Here is an 11104-nt window from a genome sequence, read left to right as displayed (position 1 = left end):
GACGGGGTTTCACCATGTTGACCAGGATGGTCTTGATCTCTTGACCTTGTGATCCACCCGCCTCGGACTCCCAAAGTGCTGGGATTACAGGCTTGAGCCACTGCGCCCGGCCAGAGAACCTTAATTTTGATGTACCAGCAGTTTTCCACCTATGGTGTGGGATTTTAAATTTTATTTAACAAGTCATTCTCCATTTAGAAGTCACAAAAGTATTATCTGACAATTTCTTCTATTAGATTTCTGGTTTCACATTTTACATGTACACCCTCCAGGCATTTGGAGCTCACCTTTGTAAAGGTGTGAGTCAGGGATCCACTTTCAGTTTTGTTCACATAATGAATTATTAAGTTGCAGCAAAAGTAATTGCGGTTTTGCATTACCTTCAAGGGCAAAAACCATGATTACTTTTGAACCAACCTAATAGTTTCCTCCAAACCATCCATGATTATACATTGCTGTAGTACCCACTTCCCACACCAGTACTGCATGTTTTTTTATTGCTATGCATTTGTATGACATATTAATATCTGATAGTGTGATTCCTCCTCATTACTTTTTTTTTCAACTTTTAAGTTTAGGGGTACATGTGCAGGATGTGCAGGTTTGTCACAGAAGTTAACGTGTGTCATGGTGTCTGCCGCACGGATCATTCCATGACCTAGGCATTTAGCCCAGTATGCATTAGCTATTCTTCCTGATGCTCTGCCTTCCTGATGCCCACCTTCCCATCCCCACCTCTAGGCCAACTGTGTGTTGTTCCCCATTACTTTTATTTAAAAAATTAGCTGAGACAATTCATATTTTCTTTAAATAGGTTTCCTGAAGCACAAACATGTATATTTCATGGATTGAAAAAAATGAAAAAGTTATCAAATCTTCCCAAATTTATTTGTATGTATTCAAGGCTTTTTCTATGTATTTCAATAATGTTTTATAATTTTCTTCATAATTATAGTCATTATAGTTTTTCTTGCTGTTTAAATGGAATCTATTTTTTCTGTTACATATTCTAATTGGTAGTTCTGAGAATGTAGAAAGTATACTGATATTTGTATGTTGTTATTCTAGATATTCTTATCGGTTCTAATGGTTTGTCTATAGATTCTCTTGCATTTTCTGTATAGCTAATCATATTGGTTGAAGAAGCTTCTTTTCCTATTCTTAAACATCATTTATTTTTCTTAATTACAATTTTTATAACCTGATAGCAAATATTTTCTTCTTACTGACTTTAATGGGGATTCTTCTAGAGTTTTACCAGTACATCTATTTGTGATACATTTTTAAAGAAAGTGTTAATTTACTTTTTAATTGAACTTTTGTTACAATTTTAAAGTATAGCTTTACATGAATATCATTCATATTTGGCCAGAATAGATATAAGTAAACCTAGGTGATTCAGAGTGAGGTCTTATAATCAGTTGCCATAGTTGTTGTGGGTAAATATTTTTTATCATATTAAGCAAGTTTCCACTAGCTTATTAATGTAAAAATTATTTATAACTGTTGGATTTTGTTGGTTATCTTTTCTGCATGAGTTGAGATAATTATTCTATTATTTGGTAATTATTTTTTCATTTGTATTTTCTGTTCTTCATTTTCTGAGTCCCCTATTAAATAAATTTTGAATCTGCTAAATTGTCCTTTGTGTCTCTTAGTGTTTATATCATATTTTGCATGTCTTTTCCCCCTTAAATTCTTGACAATTTTTCTAGGCTGTACAGCAAATTAAAATTTTAGGTGGTATAACTTTTCATTTTTTAGAGCTCCTTCCTATTTTCTGATAATGTCGTTTTACTAGAGCTTATAATTGTCACCACTAATTATTATTTTAAAATGAATGTCTTCTTGGATCTCTCTGAAGCTACTAACTATAATTTAAAACATTTTCTTGTTTGGGTATAGTGGCTCATTCCTATAGTCTCAGCATTTTGGGAGACTGAGGTGAGATGATCACTTGATCCCAGTAGTTTAAGACCAGCTTGGACAACATAGTGAGACCCCATCTCTACAAAAAAATTAAACATTAGCCAGGCATGGTAGTGTGGCTGTAGTCTCAGCTACTTGGGAGGCTGAGATGGGAGGATCACTTGAGCCCAGGAGGTCAAGGCTATCGTGAGCCATGATTGGGCCACTGTACTCCAGCCTGGGCAGCAGAGTGAGACCCTGCCTCAAAGAGAAACATTATTTTTTTCTTTTATACCTTCTCTTTTTTTTTTGGTTGAAGTTCAGTTGTGCTGTTTATTCATCTTAGTTCACAAATGTTTGAGGATCCTTGGTTGTCCATTCATATTCGGAGTGGAATTCATTGATTACTACTACCAGCTATTGTGGATTTTCTCCACATTGTATAATAGTATTTTCAGTATGATCTCTTCTTTGAATGGGAGGTCATTATCTTAGATAACCTTCACAGTAGCTATATTAGTTATCTGCTGCTGCATAACAAATTATCCCTAAACTTAGCAGCTTGAAACCACAAATATGTATCATTTCACATGGAGGTATTATCTCATAGTTTCTGTGAGTCAGAAATCTGGGCACAGCTTAGATCGATATCTCTGACTCAGGCTCTCTGACAAGGCTGGAGCTGCAGTCATTGCAAAGCTTGATTGGATGGTGTGGATGGCAGATCCATGTCCAAGCTTACTCACATAGCTATTGATTGGCCTCATGCTCTTGGTGACTGTTGGCTGGAGACTCCAATTCTGTACTACATGGGCCTCTATAAGGGTACTCACAGCATGGCAGCTTGTTTTTGCAGAACAAGAGCAGATAGAAAGAGAGAGAGAAAGACAGAGAGGGAGAGAAAGAAGGAGAGAGGGAGAGGGAGGAAAGGAGAGAGAGAGAGAGAGAGTCTTTTGCAACCTAATTTCAGAAGTGACATCCCATCGTTATTGCTGTATTCTCTCAGTTACAAGTGTATCACTAAGTTCAGCACACACTCAAGGGGACTCAAAGGGAGGGCATTATGCAAAGGCATGAATGTCTGAAGGTGGGGATCACTGAGGCCATCCCAGAGGCTGTCCTATTACTAACTCCCAATGAGAAACTGGGGCTTAGCAAGGTTAAACCACTTGCCTAACATCCAACAGCAAATGAATGGTGAAGCTGAGTCTCAGACCCGAATGGATCTGTTTCCAAAGTTTACCCATTCAATCTCCATACCATGATTTTCCAAAGTGTAGATGCCTCCCACAGATGGAATGTAAGACCATTTAAGGTGGTACAGAAAGTCTCAAGTTGGTGCTAATATACCTTTAACCTTCTAACCCCTATTAATCTCCATTTGATCAAGAAGGGGCTGGCCTGGGGCTCCAAGTCTTGGGAAGACAATGTTAGAATTTAACATGGATGTCTTTTAATTGTGTTTACTTTCAGTTTTGTTAAGTAGAAGTGGCTTTAAACTAATGGCAGCGACGTGAAATTTTCTCTTAAAATACAGTTTAAAAACACAAACTATATTAAAGTAAAACCTTAACTAGCAGAGATGGCACTCAGATATGGAAAACATAGTGAAGGTGATCTGTAGATTACTCAAGTTTGCAAAACACTGCCTAAATTATAATGCATCTATCTGGAAAAGAACCTTGTAGATAGTAATTCTTGTGGGCTCAATTGTATTTTTCCCCTTCATTTTATAAATGTGTCAAATGAAATCAAGAGAGGGTAAGTGACTTCATTATGGGTCCACAACCCCCATGATCACAGCCCAAGTTCCATGGCTCGTATGCCAATGCTTTCTTTTCTCCTTCTAATACTTCTATTATTTACCAGGATGAAGCAATTTCTTTTTACCTTCCCTACTCCCACCCCACAATTTCCCATTCATTTTCCTCTAAGTCAGGGTTTCTCCACCTCAAGACCGTTGACATTTTGGGGCAAGAGAATTCTTTGTTGTGGGAGCCTGTCCTGTGCCTTGCAGGAGGTTGAGCAGCATCCCTGGCCTCTATCCACTTCATGCCAGTGGCACCCTCATCCTCAGTTGAGACAACCAGACATGTCTCCAGACATTGCCCAATATCCCCTAAGAAGCAAAATCACCCTTGTTAAGCATCACTGCTCTAAAGCAGTGTTTTGTATTTCTGCAAGCTCTCAGGTGCTACTGGTCTGTGGGTGGACCACACTTCGAATAACTACTATAAACTACACAACCTAAAAAGGTAACTGTTCCTGCCTTCCCTCCCCACTCCTCCATTTTTGGAGATGGTGTATATTACAGTTGTAATGCAAAATAACACTCCAGTGCAACATTTGCTATGAATTAAATTAGGTCTCCTACATGGAAGATGGGGATTCTAGCATTAAACTTTCAGAAGCAAATTGTTCCCGAGGGATGGGGACCACACATAATCTAGTTTTATTTCCTATTCTTGGTAAATTAGAAATCAACTGGATAAATTAAAAGGAAATGTTATCAAAAACAATCATTTTGTTATTTGTGTTATTTTGGAAAAAAAAAAAAGACCCTCACCTACATATTTATCAAGTGTGGTTGGAGAAAAGTTTGAAGAATGAGCATGCTTAAAGTGAATGACTCCCAACTGTGTTGTGGCAATCACACAGAGGCTGGGATGAGCTCAGACTCTTGCTTGGCAGCAGAATTGACCGTTTTTAATTGCTTAAGAGAGCTTCCTGGGATCACTGCACATTAGCCAGGGATGGGAGGCAGTTCCGTGTATAAGCAGGAAGGGTTGTATTGCCATCCTAAATGTCTTCAATTATACACTAAGGAGTGGGCTTTCTATCACAATCCGGCAAGAAAGCTTTTCTTGGGCTCCTAGGGAATTTTTGTGCATTAAGAATTAAAACTTTCCTGCATCTTTTTGGCCAAGGAAGGTTCGACATGCTTTTGCTAAGGGGCGATTCTTTCTGTCGTTCTTTTGAGAAAGATTGAACGTGGGTTTTTAAAAGTCAGAGCCACAGATACCAATACTTAACCATTCTCCCTCTCGTTTCTCTTTCTATCCCAGTCAACTGCCTCCTTCTCCATCCTCCCTTTCACGTTTCTGTTCTTTCTGTCTCTTTGATCATTTTTCAGAGTGAATCTGATGAGGGACAACACACGTGTTTCTTCAGTTTCATGACTCTCACTCTGAGGTGCTGGGTTGGTTTGTGTTCCTTACAAAAACCAAAACAAAATATCACAATTTCAGGAAATGGGATGTGAAATTGTTTACAGTTATAAGAATTTTCAATCATATGGCCTTGGATGACTTCATTTCTTTTCAGGCAGCCAAAGTTTGAGAAGAGCAGAGTTCAAGCGACAACGAAAGATGTTTCCAATATTAGGGCTAAAATTGGAATGTGATAAATGTTTTTCTGAAGCTGCTGTGTAGGCTAGGGAGGTCGGGTTAGATGGACCAGTGCTCTTCCTAGCTACTCACCAAAGTCACCTGGGGGAGCTTTCCAAAAGGGAAAGATGTATTTTTAGCCTTGGGTTCTAATTCTAGGATCTTTGTTTGTTAAAATCCTCCCTTGAGATTCAGTTGGAGCCAACCTGGGTCTGGTTCCAAACGGCTTTTAGGAACAGTATCAGCAGAACTGTAAGGTAACTTAGAAAGGCCTGAGGATTCTCTGAGTTCCTTCATGATTTTAGAAACTAATTTAAGTCAAAGGACATATACTCATGTCTGGGATAATGGTAGTCTATGTAGCGCAGCTGAAAATGGCAGGGCACCTGCCTGGATAAGTCAAATCCCTGTCCCCTTGCTTCTCATTTGGGTGACCTTGGACAAGTTACCCAATCTGTGAGAGCCTCAGTTTTCTTGCCTAGAAAATGGGGACAATAGTGACAACTCTAATGGAGTTGTAGCAATGATTAAAGGAGATAGTGCATGTAAAGTGCTTATCACAGTGCCTGGTACGTGATGAGTACTCAGTAAGTCTTAGTTGTTGGAGGCTTTAAAGGGACAAAGTGGGCCAGGCACAGTGGCTCATGCTTGTAATTCCAGCACTTTGGGAGGCTGAGGAAGGCAGATCATGAGGTCAGGAGATCGAGACCATCCTGGCCAGTATGGTTAAACCTCATCTCTACTAAAAATGCAAAAATTAGCCCGGTGTGGTGGTGGGTGCATGTATTCCCAGCTACTCAGGAGGCTGAGGCAGGAGAATCGCTTGAACCCTGGAGGTGGAGGTTGCAGTGAGCCGAAATCACGCCACTGCACTCCAGCCTGTGAGACAGAGTGAGATTCCTTTTCAATAAATAAATAAATAAATGGACAAAGTGACTTTTATCACGAGGATTTGAGATGGCATGAGGTAAGCAAAAGCCACTGGGATGCTTCAAATTAGAGGGTGGAAACTTGAGAGTAGTTGCTGTCAAAATCTAAGCTCATGAAAAAAATAATGGAGAAGGTGTTATGTGTTTACAAGAATGAATGCCCTTTCCTAATTCCCAAACACTTGGGAGAATTCAGTTTAAACCATGAGTCAGAAAATATTATTCTGGACATTTAATGAACTTTTGATACTGGGAGGCATACTGGTCTTTTTTTTTTTTTTTTTTTTTTTTCCTTTAAATACACTTGTTGCCACCACAGGGCCTTTGCATATGCTTTTTCCACCATCTGGAATACCATCCTTCTGATCTTTACGTGGTTGGCTCCTTTTTGATATTTGGGCCTCAGCTCCCATGTTGCCTGCTCAGCTAAGCCTCCTGTTAGCACATGAGCTAATGTAGCCACTAAGTCACTATCACATCATTTCCCTCCCGTGCACTTAATATTGTTTGAAATAATCTTTTCTATTATTATCCTCCTCATCAGCAATCATCATAATCACCATCGTCACTATTATTTACCCAACATCTGACTTCCTCACTAATATGTAAGCCTCACAAAAGCAGAAACTTTCCTTTACCATTGTATCCCAGGAAGTAGAACAGTGCCTGGCATGTAGTAAACACCCACTGAATATCAAGCTAATGAATGAATAAAGTGACTATGAATGTCAAAGACATAATTTTTTATTAAGGTATCAGGCTATCGAAAGACAAGCAATCTTAGGACTTGAAGCAACCATTAAGATGATTAACCTCAAAGTGCTCTTTTTAAAATAGATAATGGCATTTTTAGAGATTGGGGCTGGGCTTAGTATTCTGGTGTCCAGATTTGGGCGAGGATACATATGAAGACAAGAGAACTGCATATTTGAAATTAGGACTCTGGCCACAATGGTTGTATTGAGATGGAAAAATTGAGAATAAATGGCCATAGGTTTTGGACCAGATAAACTCTCTTTCCACAACATATCCCAACAATGCTTAAGTGCCGTCCCTAACATTTAGGGTTCAGTAAGGGTTAGTTTCAAAAGATGACTGAATTTGGCTCGGAGAGCCTCCTTAGTGCTTGAAGAATTGACCTCAATGTTTAGTGCTAGAAGATTGAAGACATCAGAGCACTAGCAATAAGTGGATTGTATTAGCACTTAGCTTGGCTCCCTGGTGTCCCACTGGGAAGGGCCATACACTACACTTTGCTTCACTGGTTGAATGGAAGGAGTTGAGAACAATAAAAAATGCCCACATATCTTCAGCTCAGGTATCTGCGATTCACATTTCCTTTTACAAAAGACATGTTATAATGGAGGCTTCAACCATTCACTCATTCATTCATTCATTCATTTAGTATACTGTCATCTAATGCCTTCATTATGGGCTGAACTGCATTTCCCCAAAATTTATACGTAGGAGTCCTGGTCCCTATATCCCAGAATGTGACCATATTTGGAGATAGGCCTTTAAATAGGGAATTACATTCAAATGAGGTCAGTGGGGTGGGCCCTAATCTTTTGCTATGCTAGAGCTTAAGTCTGCCATTTTATTATTTGTTTTGTTTTATTATTTTATTATTTGTTTTGCTTGTTTCCTCTGTTTTTCTTTACTTGCCTTCCTATAGATTGCTTGAATACTTTCTGAGATTCCATCTTGATTTATTTCTAGTATTTTTCAATATCTCTCTGTAATTTTTGTAGTGGTCTCTCTGGGTAGTGATGTATATATATTATTAATATATAGCTTATATATGCATATCTCCACACACATACACGCAAATATTATAAATTACATATATATTTATTATAAATTTCCTGATAAAAAGGATGTATAACATCCAACTTACAAATAATTAAAAATATATAATATATATGTTTTCTTCTTCTTTTTTTTAAATTGTACTTTAGATTATGGGGTACATGTGCAGATCATGCAAGACTGTTACATAGGTATATTCATGGCAAGGTGGTTTGATACCTCCATCCCCCCATCACCTATACCTGACATTTCTCCCCATGTTATCCCTCCCCACCCTCCCTCCCACTATCCCTCCTCTAGCCTCCCCAACAGACCCCAGTGTGTGATGCTCCCCTCCCTGTGTCCATGTGTTCTCAATGTTCTACACCCACCTATGAGTGAGAACATGCAGTGTTTGATTTTCTGTTCTTGTGTCAGTTTGCTGAGAATGATGGTTTCAAGCTTCATCCATGTTCCTACAAAGGACATGAACTCATCGTTTTTTATGGCTGCATAGTGTTCCATGGTATATATGTACCACATTTTCTTTGTCCAGTCTATCATTGGTGAGCATTTGGGTTGGTTCCAGGTCTTTGCTATTGTAAACAGTGCTGTGATATACATTCGTGTGCATGTGTCTTCATAATAGAATAATTTATAGTCCTTTTGGTATATACCCAGTAATGGGATTGCTGGGTCAAATGGAATTTCTATTTCTAGATCCTTGAGGAAGCACCACACTGTCTTCCACAATGGTTGAATTAATTTACACTCCCACCAACAGTGTAAAAGTGTTCCTATTTCTCCACATCCTCTCCAGCATCTGTTGTCTCCAGATTTTTTAATGATCGCCATTCTAACCGGCATGAGATGGTATCTCAATGTGGTTTCGATTTGCATTTCTCTAATGACCAATGATGATGAGCATTTTTCATATGTTTGTTGGCTTCATATATGTCTTCTTTTGAAAAGTGTCTGTTCATATCCTTTGCCCACTTATGGATGGGTTTGCTTTTTTCTTGTAAATCTGATTTAGTTCTTTGTAGATTCTGGATATTAGCTATTTGTCTGATGGGTAGATTGCAAAAATTTTTCCCATTCTGTTGGTTGCTGGTTTGCACTAATGATTGTTTCTTTTGCTGTACAGAAGCTCTGAAGTTTAATTACATCCTATTTGTCTATTTTGGCTTTTGATGCCATTACTTTTGAGGTTCTAGTCATGAAGTCCTTGCGAATGCCTATGTCCTGGCTGGTTTTGCCTAGGTTTTCTTCTAGGGTTTTATGATGTTAGGTCTTAAATTTAAGTCCTTAATCCATCTGGAGTTAATTTTAGTGTAAGGTGTCAGGAAGGGGTCCAGTTTCTGCTTTTTGCACATTGCTAGCCAATTTCCCAACACCATTTATTAAACAGTGGATCCTTTCCCCATTGCTTGTTTTTGTCAGGTTTGTCAAAAATCAAATGGTTGTAGATGTGTGGTGTTTCTCCTGAGGACTCTGTTCTGTTCCATTGGTCTATGTCTCTGTTTTGGTACCAGTACCATGCTGTTTTGATTACTGTTGCCTTGTAGGATAACTTGAAGTCCAGCAGCATGATGCCACCAGCTTTGTTCTTTTTGCTTAGAATTGTCTTGGCTATGCAGGCTCTGTTTTGGTTCCTTATGAAGTTTAAAGTGGATTTTTTCAGTTCTGTGAAGAAGGTCGTTGGTAGTTTGATGGGGATAGTGTTAAATCTATAAATTAATTTGGGCAGTATGGCCATTTTCATGGTATTGATTCTTCCTAACCATGAGCATGGAATATTTTTCCATCTGCTTGTGTCTTGTCTTATTTCCTTGAGCATTGGTTTGTAGTTCTCCTTGAAGAGGTCTTTACCTCCTTTGTTAGTTGTATTCCTAGGTATTTTATTCTCCTTGTAGAAATTGTGAATAGGAGTTCGCTCTTGATTTGGCTCTGTTTGTGTGTTATTGGTGTATAGGAATGCTTGTAATTTCTACACATTGATTTTGTATCCTGAGACTTTGCTGAAGTTGCTTATCAGCTTAAGGAGAATTTGGGCTGAGATGATGGGGTCTTCTAAATATACAATCATGTCATCTGCAAATAGAGACAATTTGGCTTCCTCCTTTCCTAATTGAATACCCTTTATTTCTTTTTCCTGTCTGATTACTCTGGTTAAAACTTTCAGTACTATATTGAATAAGAGTGGTGAGAAAGGGCGTTCTTGTCTAGTGCCAGATTTCAAAGGGAATGCTTCCAGTTTTTGCCCATTCAGTATGATATTGGCAGTGGGTTTATCATAAATAGCTTTTATTATTTTGTGATACATTCCATTGATACCTAGGTAATTGAGAGTTTTTAGCATAAAGGGCAGTTTAATTTTCTCAAAGGCCTTCTCTGCATCTATTGAGATAATCATGTGGTTTTGTCTTTGGTTCTATTTATGTGGTGGATAACATTTATGGATTTGCATATGTTCAACCAGCCTTGCATCTCTGAGATGAAGCTGACCTGATTATAATGGATAAGCTTTTTGATGTGCTGTTGCAATTAATTTGCCAGTATTTTATTGAAAATTTTTGCATATATGTTCATCATGGATATTGGCCTGAAGTTTTCTTTTTTTGTTGGGTCTCTGCCAGGTTTTGGTATCAGGATGATGTTGGTCTTATAAAATGATTTGGGAAGGATTCCCTCTTTTTGGATTGTTTGGAATAGTTTCAGAAGGAAAGATACCAGCTCCTCTTTGTACATCTGGTAGAATTCAGCTGTGAACCCGTCTAGACCTGGACTTTTTTTTGGTTGGTAGGCTATTAATTGCTGCCTCAACTTCAGTCCTTGCTATTGGTCTATTTGGGATTTCAACTTCTTCCTGGTTTAGTCTTGGGAGGTACAAGCATCCAGGAATTTATCCATTTCTTCCAGGTTTACTGGTTTGTGTGCATAGAGGTGTTTGTAGTAATCTCTGATGGTAGTTTGTATTTCTGTGGTATTGGTGGTGATATCCCCTTTATCGTTTTTTATTGCATCTATTTCATTCTTCTCTCTTTTCTTTTTTATTAGTCTGGCTAGCAGTCTATTTTGTTGATCTTTTTA

The 11104-nt window shown here is 38.4% G+C and overlaps 1 long non-coding RNA gene across 1 annotated transcript in view; it reads left to right on the top strand.

Moving 5' to 3' along the window:
• The window catches only part of LOC119468452, a 219333-nt gene that overhangs the window by 12683 nt on the left and 195546 nt on the right, over positions 1–11104 (top strand). The window lies entirely within an intron of this gene.

Source organism: Cebus imitator, unplaced genomic scaffold, assembly GCF_001604975.1.
Source record: "Cebus imitator isolate Cc_AM_T3 unplaced genomic scaffold, Cebus_imitator-1.0 Scaffold434, whole genome shotgun sequence".
Taxonomy (NCBI): domain Eukaryota; kingdom Metazoa; phylum Chordata; class Mammalia; order Primates; family Cebidae; genus Cebus; species Cebus imitator.
This window is presented reverse-complemented; position numbering and strand designations above follow the sequence as displayed.